The following is a 17,786-nucleotide window of genomic DNA, read 5'->3' on the forward strand; positions in this document are numbered from 1 at the left end:
CCTCCTTGTTCATAAGGTAGTACTACTTGCTCCCACCAGACCAGGCTAAATATTTTGTTTTCCTGCTTCCCCCCTTGCCACAAGAAGCTTTTTAAAATAAGCTCCATTTGTTTGTGGGCACTTGTTGGGGCCATGATTATGGCATATTGATAGATAAGTAGTGCTGCAAGGAGTGATTTTATTAGAATTACTTTTCCCGCCATATTCAGCCACATCATACCCCAGCTTTGTAAGTTTTGTATTTCATTTTTTCAATTTGTTTAGTCCATATTTTTGTCTTCATGTTCTCTTTTGAAATTGGAAGTCACAGGTAAAAGAAGTGTGTCCATTTTTCTTGTACAGGGATATCTAAGATTTGTGAGATCGTTTGCATAATTCCGGGAGGGGTGTTCCATCCATATATCTTGGATTTTGTATTGTTTAATAGCCTACCCGTAACTTGTAAAAATTCATCTAGAACTTTTTTGAACCTCCTTGCCATTATTGTTGATGCCCCTCCTAGCAACAGTGTGTCATTAGCAAAGAGTGAATGGTTTATTGTTTTACTCCTTTTGCTATTCTTATCCCTATGATATTTCTTTCATTTTTTTGATTTTCTAGAGCCTCGCTTAATGTTTCTGCCATTATAATGTATAGGAAGGGGAAGAGATGACAACCTTCCCTAGGGTCTCTTGTGCTTTTAAAGTAGTCAGTGGGCCTTCCATTTATGAGGGGGGCAATCCATGGAGTAGAGATGCATCCTTGTATGACTTCCACTATTTCTCTAGAGAATCCAAGTTTTTGGAGGACAACCGTTAGATATGGATGACTGGCCCTGTCAAATGCATTTGCCATATCTAGTTTGATTATGAGGCCTTTTTCTTGTTTTAGTATGCTGGAGTGAACCGCTTCTTGTACAATAATTACGTTATCTATGTTTTGCCTGTTGAGCACGAATCCTCCTTGATTTTCAGATGTGATTATTGGGAGTACTTTCTTGATTTTATTTGCAATTCTTTTTGTTATTATCTTATACGATGAATTGCAGAGAGAGATAAGGCGAAACCTGTTGAAAGTTGAGGGGTTTGCTTCTTTTGGGATAAGGGCAAGATAGGAGGATTTAGTGTTGCCTCCTATTTTTATTTTTCTTGAAAACATTCTTCACCATTTTTAAGAAATCCTTTTTGATGGTATACCAATGAAATATGTAGAATTCTATTGTGAAGCCATTTGGCCTTGGGGCTTTGTCCGGATGCAGACTCCATATGGCCGACGCTACCTCTTCTTTTGTGTCCCACATTGCTGCATTTTGTTCTTTTTTAATTTTATTTTTCTTTTTGTGTGCTTGAAGAAGTCTTTAGTTTCAACCATTTCTTCGTTGGATGAAAGTAAGTTTTTAAAGTGCTTATAGGTTGCTTTTTTTAGTTCCTCTGCTCCTTTGACCTCTTGGCTTTAACCTTGAATTTTTTCTATTTGGTTTCTTGCTCTTTTTATCTTCATCGTGTTAGGGAAAAATGATGTGTTTTTGTCCCCTCCCTTCAGCCACAAACTTCTTGATTTCAATCTTGTCTCCTCTTTTTCTTTCTTATTTTCCCTATATATTTCCCAAAAGATTTCCTTTTCTGTTTTAGATAATCTTGCTTGCTTTCTTCTTTGTTTTCTTTTTCAGCCTGCATGCTGTCCATTTTTTGCCGTAACTCTTTTCTCTTTTCCCTTTTTTTTTTTGTAATTTATTTGCTCTTGCCCATTCCTTTAATTTGTTTCTTGTAGTTTTTAATTTTGTTTCCCAAATATACTGTGGTGACGCTGTTGCTCTTGTCTCACATGCTTCTTTAACTAAGTCACTGATTTTTCCGATGCTGTCCATAATTGAGCTGTATCTAAATGGGAGCGGACTTTGATTTTCCATTTTGCCCATGACTATTATCACCGTTTTATGATCATATGTTGTGGTATGTCAAATTTTTGATTTTATGGAGCTGTGGACTGTTGCTCTATTTTCCTGTATAAGAATTCTATCCGGCCTTTCTTTTATGTTACTTTTGCCCACTTTTTTATTGCTTCAAGTGTATTTCCCATTGTTTGGTGGGAAATCTATCAAGTTATGTTGTTCTATTAATTCTTCTAGAGTATCCATAGATGGGTTTGTGTGAAATGTTCCTCCGAACTTTTCTTCTATGCTTGTTATCAAATTTAAATTGCCTCCTAGTATTATTTTCCCATCTTGCACTTCTTTTAAGGTGTTCGAGCATTGCTCTTTTTCCTTGTAATGATTTGGGGAATATATATTTATGACACTGTACTTCTCTTTTGTACTGATTTGCATTAGATTCGTTTAGATCAAGTGTTGATCTTTTTGTATTTTATTAATTCCCAAGTTCCTTTTTTCCCATATTGTGCGTATGCCTTCTGTGCTCCTGTTGCATGTATTGCTTCCCCTTCATAATTTCTGAAAGTTTTTTTTGTTATATTTTCAGTTTCTTGACTGTTTGTTTTTGTCTCTTGAATCATAAGGATGTTTGGGTTTTCCTTTGCCAGAATGTTTCTAGTGGCATTTTCCTTGATGGGCGATCCCATTCCTCTATAATTCTAGGAGACCACTATCATTATTTACTTGTTGGGTAGTGCGTGGCTCTTTTCTCTCTTCGCTGACTTTTTTTGTTGTTTCATGAATTCCTTCCTAAGAAGGTTTCCATAGGTTGCTGTGTTCCTAATGCCATTTCCTTTGCTGCTGCTTCATCCTTGAATTTTTTGTTCATTTTTCTTCCTAATTTTTTTTGGTACTCTACATTTGAGGGTACTTCCTCTGATTGCTTTCTTGTTAGGATTTTGTCTATTGAGGGTGGGGGAGGGGTATGAGTGTTTGAAACTACAGGGGATAAAGGGGGGTTGGGGCTATGTTGTGGGGATCTGGATCTCGATTTGGATCTTGGTTTATGTTATGCGGGGGCTGAAGGATCCAGAGGTTCAAAAGGGTTAAGGCTAGCAAGAAGGTTATTAATTTTTGCTGATGTAGGGTGGGGGTCAGAGGATGTGGAGGGTTGCGAAGAAGAGAGATTTGGTTGTTTGTAGATTGTTTTCTTTCTTTTTACTTGTTCCCATTTGTTTTTCGGATCTTCACTATTTTCATTTCTTTTTTGTACATTTGTAAAATGACCGTATTCGTGACATATATTGCATTTGAAGGGGATTTATTTATAATCCAGCTATTATATGTGCGTCCATTGGTCCACTTCGATTTTGATGGCTTTTGGTAGCCCTTCCCCAAGATGCACTTCTACACATATTCTGGCGCATGCATGCATATTTTCCTTTGGCTCGCACTTGTCTATATATTTCCCAATTGTGTTTCCTATTACTTTGACTAAATCGCCCCCCAGCAGTGAAGGGGAAGGTGTGGCAGTGTGACCCAAGCGGGGACGGCATTTGGAACATCCATTTCTGGATCGAAATCCGGCATCCATCTGTTTAGATACAAACCCCTAGTATCCATAAAATAAGGTACATTCCTAAATATCATATCTTGATCTTCCTTGGTTTCAAAGTGGAAGGTGAAGAACCTCTTCCACAAAACCTAATTGAGATTTTCCCATCTATTGATGCAGTCGAGTTCATTTCTATCCATTCTTGCACAGTTTTGGGTGATGACCATAATCCAGTGAACTGCTCCACTAATCCACGCTCTACTAGAGGAAGTGCTGCTCTGCGGGGAAGGGCAGGAGGGAGTGAGATTTTAGGAATATCTTCGAGTACTTTAACAAACTTCAGTGACTAATGGTTTGTTCTTTGCCGGGCCCATTGCAGAAATGAGACAGGCAAAGGCGGTCGCTGTTCCTTCATTTTCTTGCTGCTGATATGAAGGAAGCTCTTCGCCCTCTAATGCATCCATGGAGCTCAAGCCCCAACAGCAGGAGGTCGCTGGGGGGCAGTGTGCAGTGGCGTGCTTCTTGATGCAATCGTTGGCTAGGGTGCACGACGCCTTTAGCAAGCGCGCTCTTCGTTTGCCATCAAAATTTTATTATTATTATAATAATAATACAATATAATTGTTATTATTTTTTTATAATTTAATATTATTATATTATTTTAATAGTAGAATGATAATCTAATATTGTTATGAGCTATTCTTATTATTAATTAATATATATGAGTTTATATAATTATTATAATATTAAGAGAGTAGGGTAGAGCTATTAGCAGCACATAGGGTTTGACCTAGCTCTACTCCCCCGATCCCGCTGCCTCTTGTAGCTCCTTTTCTTGGAAGCTCTTGCTGCTATGCCTTCTCTGTCTTCCTTCTGGCATCCCCGCGACTATTTGGGCTTTGCCTCTCCCCTCTCGACAGCCCTACTGTAGGCCCTTAACGACTTTTGCCTCTCATGGAAGGGTGCAATCCCCCCATCACTAAGGCCGTGAGGAGAAAGCAACGACCTTTTCCTCTTTTTTCTCAGAGAATGGTGCACCAAAAATCAAGCCAACAACAACTAAATTCGTCAAAAAACTGGAGGAATTTCGGAAATCTCTTTATTTAAAGTCTACCTAGGAAAGTTGCTATTTCACTATCTGAAAGAGGATTGGTAGGTCAATTCACTAGACTGTGGCCCTCCCCCAGAGCAGTTCAGAAGTGGATGGAGCGCAACTGGAGCGCCAATATCCAAGGGAAAATAGCAATAAGATTGTGGCAGGGAATATTTACATTCTTTTTCGAAACCAATGAAGATCGAAATCTAATATTTAGAAGCGGTCCATATTTTATGGATTCAAGAGGACTATACTTGAATAGATGGTCTTCAGATTTCAAACCAGAGATGGACATCCCAAATGCTGTGCTGGTTTGGGTCAGATTGCCTCATCTCCCACTACATTGCTGGGGAGACGAATCAGTCAAAGCAATCAGAAATGCAATCGTCAAATACATTGATAGATGTGAACCAAAGGACAATATGGACGCTTGCGCCAGGGTCTGTGTAGAAGTGGATTTGGGGAAGGGTCTTCCTGAGGCAATAAATATCAAGGTGGACCAGTGGATTGATATTCAACGGCTGGACTACGAGAAAATCCCATTCAAATGCAAGGTATGCCATGAATATGGTCATTTTGCTAATAAATGTAACAAACTAAAAGAAACTGAAACTGCTGAAAATGTAGAAGAAAATGAAGGCACCTGGGAACAAGTTAAGAGAACGAAAACCAATAATAAACAATTTGGTCCAAAGCCCAAACAACCTCTTGAAAACGCTGTTGCAATCCCCACTCCTCCCCTCAACATGGTCTAGCCAATACTCTCGACATCTAAACCTTTTGAAACCTTAGAAGAAGAAGAACCATCATTCCCTCGTTCTCCTACTCAAAACAAAACTTTAGCTGTCATCCATTCCCCCATACAGAACTTCCCATCCCCTCCACCTACCATTCACCGAATCTTTACAGGAAACAAAGTTAAAGAATCCAACAACACTTCAGAGCAGCCAAAAAAGGTAGGGAGATAATCGAATAAAGAGATTAGAGATGAGGCAACAACAAAAGAAATGGCTACGGGTATCCAACAACCAATGGACTTTTTCCTGGCTAAACAAAAAGGAAGTGGGCAAAGCAGAAGGAGAAGATCAGGGCTTACCAAAAATCAAGTAAATAATGATTTTGGTCTCTTGGACCAGTAGGGGTTTGGGATCCTCTCTAAAAATCAATGCAGAGCGTGATATAATAAGGCAAGAACAACCAGATATTTTCATGATCTAAGAGACTAAAGTGACCAGTCAAGAATTTGAAAAATTAATGAAGAAACAAAAAAGTTTTGAAGGAACAACGATAGACTCCATTGGAGCTTCAAGAGGTATTGCTACAATATGGAACACAGGGAAGTGGGATCTCACTAATTAAAAACTTAATAACTGGTGGGTGAAAACAGATCTCAAAAATAAAACCATAAATGAAGAGTACTCATTGTTAAACATTTACGCTCCAAATCACTACAAGGACAAAGCACTATGCTGGGATTCAGTTAAAAAATATGCAAGAATGTCAAGGAAACAAGCTGGTTTCAGGAGGCGATCTAAATTTAATTCGGAAAATAGAAGAAAAATGAAAGGGAAGTACTTCAATGACCCTTCTAGAGCAGCTCAGGAAGAAATTATAGAATATCACAAATTTCTGAACATTCCTCAATTTAATGAGAAATTTACTTGGAGCAATAAAAGAGCCGGAACTCAAAACATCCAAAAAAGATTGGACATGATCTTAATTCAAGAGAGCATAGCTATAGGGTTTTCATCCATTAAGAGCAAGATTATACATGCTATAGACTTCGACCAGAAACTTGTGGTTCTGATTTTAGACAGGTTCGAGAATTATGGGCTGATCCCTTTTAAATATAATAAAAATTGGGACAACAAGGATGAGTTTAGCAAGATCATAAATGACAGTTGGGAATTCGATGTAATAGGTTCCCCCCACTTCGTTTGGGAATCCAAGTTAAAAAATTTAAGACCAAAAATAAAAAATTGGGAAGGAGAGAACATTCTAAAAGAGAAAAACAAAAAAGTTGAGCTGCATAAGAATCTGGAAAAATGGAGTCACGAAAATAAAAAATAGCAAGCAATGGAGGAAGAACATGTTCACCAAAAAGAAATATTTATAGAACTCTACAGGCATAATAGACAAGAGGAGGAATTGAGACAAATTCAGGTGTCTTTTGTTAAAAGCAGGAGATAAAAATACTTTCTTTTTTTACAATAATATCAAGCTAAGAAGAGTGAGCAGCCAAATTAACAAGATTCAAGCTGAAGGGAAGGAAATAAAAGAGAGGAAATTAAAGAAGCAACTTATAGATATTTCAAAACCCTCATACAACAGAAGAACAACCACTGGACAACGTTGAATACCTAAAGCAAGTTAATAGTAAAATCAACGATCAACAAAACAGTGAGCTGGAGAAGGAGGTGACAAAAGAGGAAATAAGAGAAGCAACGTGGAGCATACATCTGGACAAAGTCCACGGGCCAGATGGCTTCACCATCACCTTCTACAAGACCCACTGGGACATAATAAAGAAACACTGTAATAATGGTGAAAAATGTTTTTAAAAAAAAGTAAGATGGGAGAAAACACCAAAGCTTCTCATATGATGCTCATCCCCAAGGAGCCAAACTCCCTCTCTTTTGACCAATTCAGGCCAATCTCTTTATGTACTGCATCTTATAAAATCATTACAAAATTTTTGGAAAATAGACTGAAAAAGATCTTGCCCAGTCTCATATTTGAAAACCAAGGTGGGTTTGTTCTTAAACGACAGAGGACAGACAACATGATTATTGTACAGGAACCCATACACAACAGTGTTCAAAGAAATGAAAAATGTATGGTTATCAAGTTGGACATGGCCAATGCTATTGACAAAGTGAGCGATCAATACTTAGTGACAGTGCTTCAAAAGTTCGAAATCTCGATTAAGTTTATCAACATTATGATGGAATGCATCTCAAATCCATGGACAGCTCTACTGATTAACGAAAGGCCTAGCGATTATTTTTGCAGCACCAGAGGATTGAGGCAAGGGTGCCCTCTCTACCCTTTCCTCTATATCATTATGGCGGAAACATTAAGTATTCAACTTGAAAGTCAAAGGAATAAAATGGAAATAACTGGCATCATCACAGCTTGAGGGATTAAATAAATCAACCATTCTCTCTTTACGCATGATACCCTCCTAATTGGAGGAGCCTCAAGTATCATTACCAGGAGGTTCAAGAAAATATTAGATGCCTTTCTTGCTGTCTTAAGAGGTCTTCTCGATAACAAAGTGTAGAATTTATACTTGGAATGTTTCATTAAATGTAATGCAAAGGATTTCCCAAATTATGGACATTCTGTTCCAGCGGGAATGAGGACATTTCACCTACCTCAGGTTACCTCTGGTAAAAGAAAGGGTCAAGTCTGAGGTGTGGAAGAAACAGAAAGAAAAGATGAGAGGGGAACTGCAAAGCTAGGGGTTGATGTGGTTAAACTTAGCAGACAAAACTATTCTCATAAAAGCTCCTCTCAACTCTATTTATAACAGTATGCTATAATTTTGGCTCCTGCCAACATCCATAAATAAATGGAGTTAATCATGAGAGGATTCCTCTAGCCAGGCGGGAAACAAGACAAAAGAATTTAGTGTTGTTCGCTTGGACCAAGTGACCCTCTTTTTTGAAAAAGGAGGTATCTCCATTAGGGTTTCGAGCCCAACAAATAAAGCTCTAGGCTTCAAACTTGTATGGCGTATGCTAATTGAGAAAGACAGTTGGTGGGTTGAGGCGCTATTAAAAAATACTTTAATGGTTAGCACTCAAAGATCCTCACTGAATTGATCTCAAAGCGACTATGCACTCAAGCGTGGAAACTCATTAAAAAGTCATCTCTCAAATCAAAGACCATATATCGAATAGATCGTGGAATGGGATGGGAAAGACACTGCTATATAGATAGATAGAATTATGAGGTCTGCTCCACTGAAACAAAACCAACAATACAGAGTTTTGAAAGTCTGGATGGATAATAAAAACATATCCTTTCTATGATATTTTAGACTGTGAGCAAATCAGTTGGACTGCCTACAAAGATCTACCTCTTCCAAATAGATTGAAAAAACAGTGGGATGATATGAAGATCACTTTGGTTGGAGCTGCCCCTATAAACAAAAAGATTCAAGATAGCATGGACCTTCTTAAAAGGTAAGATCTTCACTGCGGAAAACCTTAGGGAAAAAGGTATACAAGGGCCATCGATGTGAGTTTTATGCCAGAAGGAGGAGGGAAGCAGTCCACATCTCTTTTTAGATTGTGTCATTGCAAGGCACTGTTGGCAGCAAATTATAAGTCCATTGGAGATGACGAATGATATTTTCGATCAGCTCACAACTCTAAATAAGAACTGGGAGAAAAACTATCCATATATTCGTATTTGGAAATGTCTTTTATCTGTTTTCTACTGGCAAATTTGACTTGCAAGAAACAACGGCATATTTAAAAATCAAAAGCCTAACCCAAGACTCATTCTTGCCAAAACGTGGGGGCTAGTGGCAGAGATGATTAGTGCTAACGCAATGTTCATTGTTGTTGATCAAAACAATTCGCAGAATGAAGAAAAGGACAAAATAAAGTGTGTTTTGTGAGGAAGCAACTGCCAACAAAGACGGGGAAGAAACAGAGGCTGGAAGCTCAGGGGAAATGGAATGGAAATCGAAAAGTGGATTCAAACCCAAAAGAAATACTCTCGGATTTGATGGCTCCTCTAAAAATAATCCTGGCAGAGCAGGAGCGGGGGGAATTATCCACGATCAGAAAGGAGAAGTCATCTTTTCCTATGAATGGGGGCTTGGTAACATGTCAAACAATAAAGTAGAGTCGTACAATTTGTTCTTAGGTACATGCATCCTCAATAAACTCCAGGTCAAAGATCCAGTGGTAATTGACGACTCTGCAATAATCATATCTGCTATGGAAACGGGGGGAGAATTAAAAAATCAAGCTCTAGACATAATCAAACAAAGAATTTTAGATAACACCAAATATCTGGGAAATATGAAATTTAAGTACGTCTTGATAGCGCATAATCAAGAGGTTGATTCCTTTGCCAACAAGGCAGTGAATCGGAGGGTCGGGCAAGTAAAAGAAATTCAAAATATATATGAAAAATCTATTCCTTGATTTCTCCTTTACTTTCGGCGGGATCAATTTTCATTGTACAGATAGTCAAATCAAACAAGTGGCTACAACATGTCAAAAGCAAAAGAAATAGGTGATCGTTCAGCTCATGTCTGACAATAGAATCTCAGATCATCTTCATAGAGCAGAGTGGAGAATCCGCAGCAGGTACAGATAGTCAAATCAAACAAGTGGCTACAACATTTCAAAAGCAAAAGAAATAGGTGATCGTTCAGCTCATGTCTGACAATAGAATCTCAGATCATCTTCATAGAGCAGAGTGGAGAATCCGCAGCAGGAAGAATGATACGCATAGGTTCTAGGATTTGGAAAAAATATGTCCAAGGGATTCGCACAAGTTAGGCTCCAGTCAAATAAAGTGCAGAAAGGACCGCAATGGTCAGAGATGCAATGATAATTGTGGCAGAAATAAATTAGAGAATGGTGACGAGCGACACGAAAAGAGTGAAAAAGCAAACATATAAGCAGTAGTGGGCTAACAGGTTTTATTAGAGAAACAATTCTTGTGATCTTAAGGCCAGAGATGGCACAAAACGCACAATATCTCATTTGGCAATATCTCAGCAGCGCGCGCAGAACTTGCTGTAGTGTTCATTGCTGGAGGACCTATTCAAGGAGTAATAGCTTCGCTTCTCTTTTCCTGCACGTCGGTATAGGTATTGCTGTCTCATATATGTCTTTGTTATTTTTATGCTAATTCCTGGCTTGTCATTGTGGTTCAGCGTTCGCTAAGGGCATTACAAGTTTTTTCGGTGGTGATAATTTGTCCTACGTCGGTTTGTACATCTACTTGCCTCTAGATTTTCTCATCCACTCTGTTTCTCTTGTTTAGTGCCAAAAGTTTGTCTCTTATAACAGACTGATTCTTCCACGCTGTTTCTCTGTTTCCCATTAGTTTTCTCTCCCATGGGCATCTGCTCTAGTTAGCTTTTGAAGTAAACTTTCTTCCTAAGCACTACCTAATTTATAGCAGATCTTTGACCAATAGAAATTTTTCGGATATTACCTTTAGAACATTCGCTCTATGCTCTCACATCGTCAGAAGATCTCAGGGTAAGCATCGAATTGAGTACAAGAAGAGAATCCCTCTTGCACCCATCATGTCTGGTAATTTTTGGATCGGATCGAAACCAATTGCAACCTTGTTTTCTATGAGGCGCATTGCTTCATGATCAGACGTTTTATCAAATACTTCAATGAGCTTAAGGTTGAAGTGGAGTCTGAAAACAAATCCAACAAGAAGAAATTCGAGAAGCAGAAAACCGAGATTGAAGGGCTAAAAGAGAAATGCCAACATTTGGAAGAAGCAGTAAAATACATCAGGACTCTGAACCAAAGCGAGCAAGACGAAGCTTCGACTAAGCTCAGTGACAAGAAAGACCAGCTTCCAGATGAATTTGTTAATCAATTTTGGTGATCTTTTAGATAACTATCCAAGCGATGTAAATTTTGTTTTTTACTAAGTCAATTCATCCGACAATATAGTTGGTATATTTTTCAAATTTAAAGAAGCGTGAACAGTGACTTGGAAAACGGGATTGTGTTCATATTTTGTTTCAAACCATTGAGCTCCACCTTCTATATGTATTGTAGTTCAGTGGGTTTGGAATAAAATGGGAACGCAGTCCCGGTTTCTATGTCATTATTTATGCTTCTGGAAATTTGGAAAACATACAAAGTATATTGTCGGAGAAACTGTCTTAATATAAAGCAAAATTTACATTGCATGGCAAATTAACTGATGGGTCACCTGAATTGACAAAATTGATTGACAGAATCGTCTGTATGCTTGTCTTTTTTGTCGTTGAACTTGGTCGAGGCTTCACATTGCTCACTTTGGTTCAAAGTCTTGCTGTAATTTATTGCTTCTTCCAGATGTTGACATTTCTCTTTTAACCCTTCTATTTATGTTTTCTGCTTCTCAAATTTCCTCTTTTTAGATTTGTTTTTATACTCCACTAAAGCTTTGAGCTCATTGAAATATTATATGAAGTGTCCGATCATGAAGCAACGTGCCTTGTAGAGAGCATAGTTGTTATTGAGTTCGATTCGGTCAAGAGGGTTAACTGACATGATGGGAGCAAGGGAAACTATCTTCTTGTATTCGATTCGGTGCTTAGCTTGAAGACTTTTGAAGGGGAGAGGGCAAAGAGAGAAAATCTTGAAGGTGATATCAGTAAGATCTCTATTGATTAGAGGTCTGTTGTATATCGAGAAGTACTTGGGAAGCAGATTTACTCTGAACGCTGGCTGGAGCAGATATCCGATGGAGAAGAGGCTAATGGGAGAAAAGAATAGACAACGTGGAAGTATCAGTATGCTAGAGGGGATGAGAAATCGAGAGGATGCAGGAAAATTTGAAGGCAGACGGATGTAGGCACCAGCATGGGGCAGATTACTACAGCTGAAAGAACTTAAAAAACACTTAGCGCAAGCTGAACTAGAGTGATATGCTGAGAATTAACATAAAAATAACAAAAACAGAGAAATGAGATAACGATACCTCTGCCAACGTGTTGGAGGGAAAATGAGAAGTAGTTTTTTGGACACCTCCAGCGAAGAACACTACAGTTAGTTCTGCGATCGCTACTTAGAAATTGCCAGATACAAAATCTGTAAACGAAGATGTTCGCACCAAACTTAGTGAAATGAGAGAATGCGCGCTTTGTGCGATCTCTATATTTAATGTCACAAAAGCTGCTTCTCTTATGAAACCTGTTAGCCCAACGTTACTTAAATGTTTTGTTGTTCACGCTCTTTTCGTGTCGCTGGGCACCATTCTCTAGCTTATTTTTGTCACAATTATCATTGTAGCTCTGACCACTGCAGTCAATTATGTTATTGATTTCACTGAAGCCTACCTTATGCGAATCTCTCGGCCCATATTTTTCCAAATCTGAGAACTTGTGCATATACTTCTTTCTGCTGCAGATTTTCCAATCTGCTCTATGAAGATCATCTGGAATTCTGATGTCAGACCTGAGCTGGACGATCACTTGATTCTTATACCTATGGAAAGATGTAGCCACTTGATTGATTTGACTTTTGGAACAATGAGAATTGATCCCGTTCAAAGGAGGTGAATTTAGGGGATCGATTTTGATATATATTTTGAAGTTATTTTACTTGTCCAGCTTTCCGATTCACTGCCTTGTTGGGAAGGGAATCAACGTCTTGATTATAAGCTCTTAAAACATGCTTATCTTTGATATTTATCCACTGTTTAGTGTTGTCTAGAATTCCTTGTTTGATTCTGTTTAGAGTTTGGTTTGTAAATTCTCCCTTATTTCCATTGCGACAATGATTATTGCTGAATCTCTGATTACTACTGGATCTTTTACCTGGACTCTGCTGAGGATACACGTACCTAGATACAAATTATACGCCTCCGCTTTATAGTTTGACATGTTATCAAACCCCCATTCATAGGAGGAGATGGTTTTGTAAATTCTCCCTTATTTCAATGATTATTGTTGAATCTCTGATTACTACTAGATCTTTGACCTGGAGTCTGTTGAGGATACACGTGCCTAGATACAAATTATATGCCTCCACTTTATTGTTTGACATGTTATCAAACCCCCATTCATAGGAGGAGATGGATTTGTAAATTCTCCCTTATTTCCATTGCAACAATGATTAGTGCTGAATCTCTGATTAGTACTAGATCTTTGACTTGGAGTCTGCTAAGGATATACTTGCCTAGATACAAATTATGTCTCTGCTTTATTGTTTGACATGTTGCCAAATCCTCATTCATAGGAGGAGATGACTTCTCTTTTTTGGTCATATATAATTCCTCCATTTCTTGCTCTGCTAAGATTAATTTTAGAAGTGCCATCAAATCTGACAGTGCATTTTTTTATTATTTTTGATTCACTTATTGATTTCCAATTCATTTCCCCGAGCTTCCAGCCTTTGTTTTTTACTCGTATTTGTCGGCAGTTGTTTTCTCACGGAACACACCAAAGGAATTTTGTTATACCACTCCTTTTCTTCATTCTGCCACTTGTTTTGATCAACAATGAACACTCCGTTGGCACTAATAATCTTTGTCACTAGCCCCTTTTGGGTCATCTTCTATAGTCAGGGCCTACGTTAGCCCCCAAGTTTTGGTAAGAATGAGTTCTAGATTAGAGTTTTGATAATTCTTCCAGCTCTTGCTCTGCCAGGATTAATTTTAGAAGTGCCATCAAATCTGAGAGTGCATTTTTTTTATTTTTGATTCACTTATTGATTTTCAATTCATTTCCCCTGAGCTTCCAGCTTTTGTTTTTTAGCCGTCTTTGCCGGTAGTTGTTTTCTCACAGAACACACCAAAGGAATTTTGTTATACCACTCATTTTCTTCATTCTGCCAGTTGTTTTGATCAACACTGAACACTGCGTTGGCACTAATCATCTCTGTCACTGGCCCCTTTAGGGTCATCTTCTATAGTCAGGGTCTACGCTAGCCCCCAAGTTTTGGTAAGAATGAGTTCTAGATTAGGGTTTTGATTTTTAAGTATGACGCTGTTTTTTGCAAGCCAAATTTTTCAGTAGAGAACAGATGGGAGACATTTCCAAATGCGAAGAATCACATATTTGTTTTGTTTGGTATAAGGATAGTTTTTCTCCCAGTTTTTCTTTAAGGTTGTGAGCTGATAAAAAATATCACTGCTCATTTCCATGGAACTTATAACTTGCTGCGAGTAGTGCTTTGTAATGACACAATTTAAGAAAAAATGCTGATTGCTTTCATCCTCTTTTTGGCTTAAAATACACATGGATGGACCTTGTATATCTTTTTTCTTAAGGTTTTCCGCAGTAAGTATCTTACTTTTTAAGAGAGTCCATGCGAAGAATTTTAATTTTGGGCTACACTCATTCTTCCATACTGCAGACCTGAGATTACAGTTCTCAAGATTATTATTGGGTTGAAGGAATACATATTCGGACTTCACTGTAAACTTTCTTCCACTAGGTTTCCAAATATAGCTATCTTGGATCTTTTTGTTTATAGGGGCAGCTCCAGCCAGAGTGATTTTCATATGATCCCACTGATTTTTCAATCTTTTTGGAAAGGGCAAATCCTTCCAAGCAGAACCACTGTTTTGTTCCCAATCTGAGATATCGTAGAGAGGTTATGTTTTTGTTATCCATCTAGACTTTCAGGGCTCTAAATTGCTGGCTTTGATTCAATAGAGCATATCCCATAATTCTCTCTATCCATATAGCAGTATCTTTCACATTCTTCGGGCTCTTCGATATTTGGTCTTTGATTTGAGGGATGACTGTTTTAGTGAGTTTCCACGCTTGAGTGCATGGTCGCTCTGAGACCAATTCAGTGAGGATCTTTGAGTGCTAGCCATAGAGTTATTTTTTTAAAAGCGCCTTTATCCATCAACTGCCTTTCTCGATAAGCATTCGCCATACAAGTTTGAAACCTAGAGCTTTTTTGGTCAGACTCCGAATTCTGATGGAGATACTTCATTTTTCAAAAGGGAGGGTCACTTGGTCCCAACGAACAAGGGGGAATTTTTTTGAATCTTGTTTCTTGCGTTGCTGGAGAAATCCTTTCATGATTAGCTCCATTTGTTTATGGGTGCTGGCAAGAGTAAAAAATTATAGCGTACTGATAAATAGGAAGGGCTGAGAGAAGAGCTTTATGAGAATACTTCTACTCGCTAGGTTTAACAACATCAACCACAACTTTGAATTTTCCCTTTCATCTTTTCTATCTGTTTATTCCACACCTCAGCGTTAACCCCTTCCTTTGCCAAAGGTAACCTGAGGTAGGTAAAGTGTCCCCATCTCCGTTGAACTAGATTGTCCATAATTTGGGAAATCCTTTGCATTACATTTAGTGAAACATTTTAGGTATAAATTTTACATTTTTTGTTATTGAGCAACCCTCATGAGACAGCAAGAAAGACATTTAATATTTTTTGAACTTTCTTGCAATGATGCTTGAGGCACTTCCAATTAGGAAGGTATCATCTGTAAAGAGAGAATGGTTGATTCTTTTAATCCCCCGAGTTATGCTGATGCCTGTTATTTTCCTTTCATTCTTTTGACTTTCAAGCTGTATACTTAATGTTTCAGCTATAAAGATGTAGAGAAAATGGGAGAGGGCATTTTTGCTTCAACCCTCTGGTGCTGCGAAAGTTACAGCTGAGCTTTCCGTTAATTAACGGAGCAGTCCATGGATTTGAGATGCATTCCATTATAATGTTGATGAACTTCATAGAGATTTCGAACTTTTGCAGAGCTGTCATTGAGTACTGATGACTGACTCTGTCAAAGACATTATCCATGTCTAGCTTGATGACCATAACATTTTCATTTCTTTGAATACTGCTATGTATGGCTTCCTGTACAAGAATCACATTGTCCGTTATCTTTCAATTAGAAACAAACCCACCTTGGTTTTCTGAGATGAGGCTGGGTAGGATCTTTACAGTCTGTTTGCTAGAATTTTTGTAATGATTTTATAAGATGCATTCCATAAAGAGATGGGTCGGAATCGGTCAAAGGAAAGGGGATTTGGCTCCTTGTGGATGAACGTCATATGTGAGGTTTTAGTGTTTTCTCGCATCTTGTGTTTTTTAAAAACATTTTTAACCATTCTTACAAAATCTTTCTTTATAATGTCCCAATGGGTTATGTAGAAAGTGATGGTGAAACCATCTGGCCCGGGAGCTTTATCGGGATCTATGCTCCACGTTGCTTTTTTTATTGCCTCTTCTGTCACCTCCTTCTCCAGCTCATTGTTTTGCTGATCACTGATTTTATTATTAACTTGCTGAAGGAAATTAGCGTTGGTTGATCTCCTGTTGTTACGAGGGTTTTAAAATATCTATGAGCTGCTTCTTTAATTTCTTCTTTCTCCCATAATTTCTTCCTTTCAGTTTGAATTTTGTTAATTTTGCTGTCTTCTCTTCTTAGCATGAGATTATTGTTAAAAAATGAAGTATTTTTATCTCCCACTTTTAACCAGACACCTGGATGTTTGTATCACTTCTTCCTCTTGTATGTTATGCTTATAAAGTTCCATATGTATTTTTTTTTTGAACATGATTTTGCTCCTTTTTTTCGCTGTTTTTCATTTTCTTGACTCCATTTTTCCAGATTTTTGTGTTCAAGTTTTTTTTTTTTTTTTCTCTCTTTTAAAGCATTCTCTCTTGCCCAGATTTTGATTTTTGCTCTCAAGTTTTTTAACTTGGATTTCCAAACGAAGTGGAGGGAACCTATTACATCGTATTCTCAGCTGTCTTTTATGATCTTATTGAAACTTGTCCTCGCTGTTCTAATCTTTAGTATATTTATAAGGTGTCAGACCATAATTCTCCAGCTTGTCTAGAATCAGAAGCAGAGGGTTATAGTCGGAGGCTGTAGCGTATACAATCTTGCTCTTAATGGCTGAGAATCCTGTAACTATGCCTTCTTGAATTAAGATCCTATCTAATTTTTCTTTGATGTTTTGAGTTTAGACTCTTTTATTGCTCCAAGTAAATTTCACATTACATGGAGGAATGTCCAGGAGTTTTTGAGCGCTTCAATAATTTCTTCCAGAGTTGTTCTAGACAGGTCATTGAGATACTTTCTTCCCATCTTTTTCTCAATGCTTCGAATTAAATTTAGATCGCCTCCTAAGAGTAGCTTGTTTTTTTGACATTCTTCCACCTCTTTTTTAATTGATTCCCAGCATAATGCTTTGTCCCTTTAGTGATTTGGAGCGTAGATGTTTAACAAGGTGTACTCTTCATCTGTGGTTTTATTTTTGAAATTAGTTTTGACCCATCAGTTATTGAGTTTTTTACTAGTGAGATCCCACTTTCCTTTGTTCTATATCGTGTCGATATTTCCTGAAGCTTCAATGAAGTTTGTCGCTATTCCTTCAAACCCTTTTTGTTTCTTCATCAATTTTTGGAATTCTTGACTCGTCATTTTGGTTTCTTGGATCATGAAAATATCTGGCTGTTCTTGCTTTATTATATCTCGAGTTGCATTGGTTTTTAGAGAAGAGCCCAAACTCCTGCTGTTAGAAGAGACCAAAATCATTATTTACCTTATTTTTGGTGAGCCCCGATTTTCTCTTCTGCTTTTCCCTACTTACCTTTTG

At 37.9% G+C, this 17,786-nt stretch overlaps 1 protein-coding gene and 1 long non-coding RNA gene across 4 annotated transcripts in view; one reads left to right on the forward strand and one right to left on the reverse strand.

The window, feature by feature from the left end:
- The window catches only part of LOC149149383 (uncharacterized), a 386,921-nt gene that overhangs the window by 142,615 nt on the left and 226,520 nt on the right, over positions 1 to 17,786 (reverse strand). The gene's annotated exons all lie outside the window — the stretch shown is intronic.
- The window catches only part of LOC149149386 (uncharacterized), a 53,543-nt gene that overhangs the window by 11,449 nt on the left and 24,308 nt on the right, over positions 1 to 17,786 (forward strand). The gene's annotated exons all lie outside the window — the stretch shown is intronic.

This window comes from Pinus tabuliformis, chromosome 9 (genome assembly GCF_031772625.1).
Source record: "Pinus tabuliformis cultivar Carrire ecotype Pingquan chromosome 9, CPIR1, whole genome shotgun sequence".
NCBI classification, from domain to species: Eukaryota; Viridiplantae; Streptophyta; class Pinopsida; order Pinales; family Pinaceae; genus Pinus; species Pinus tabuliformis.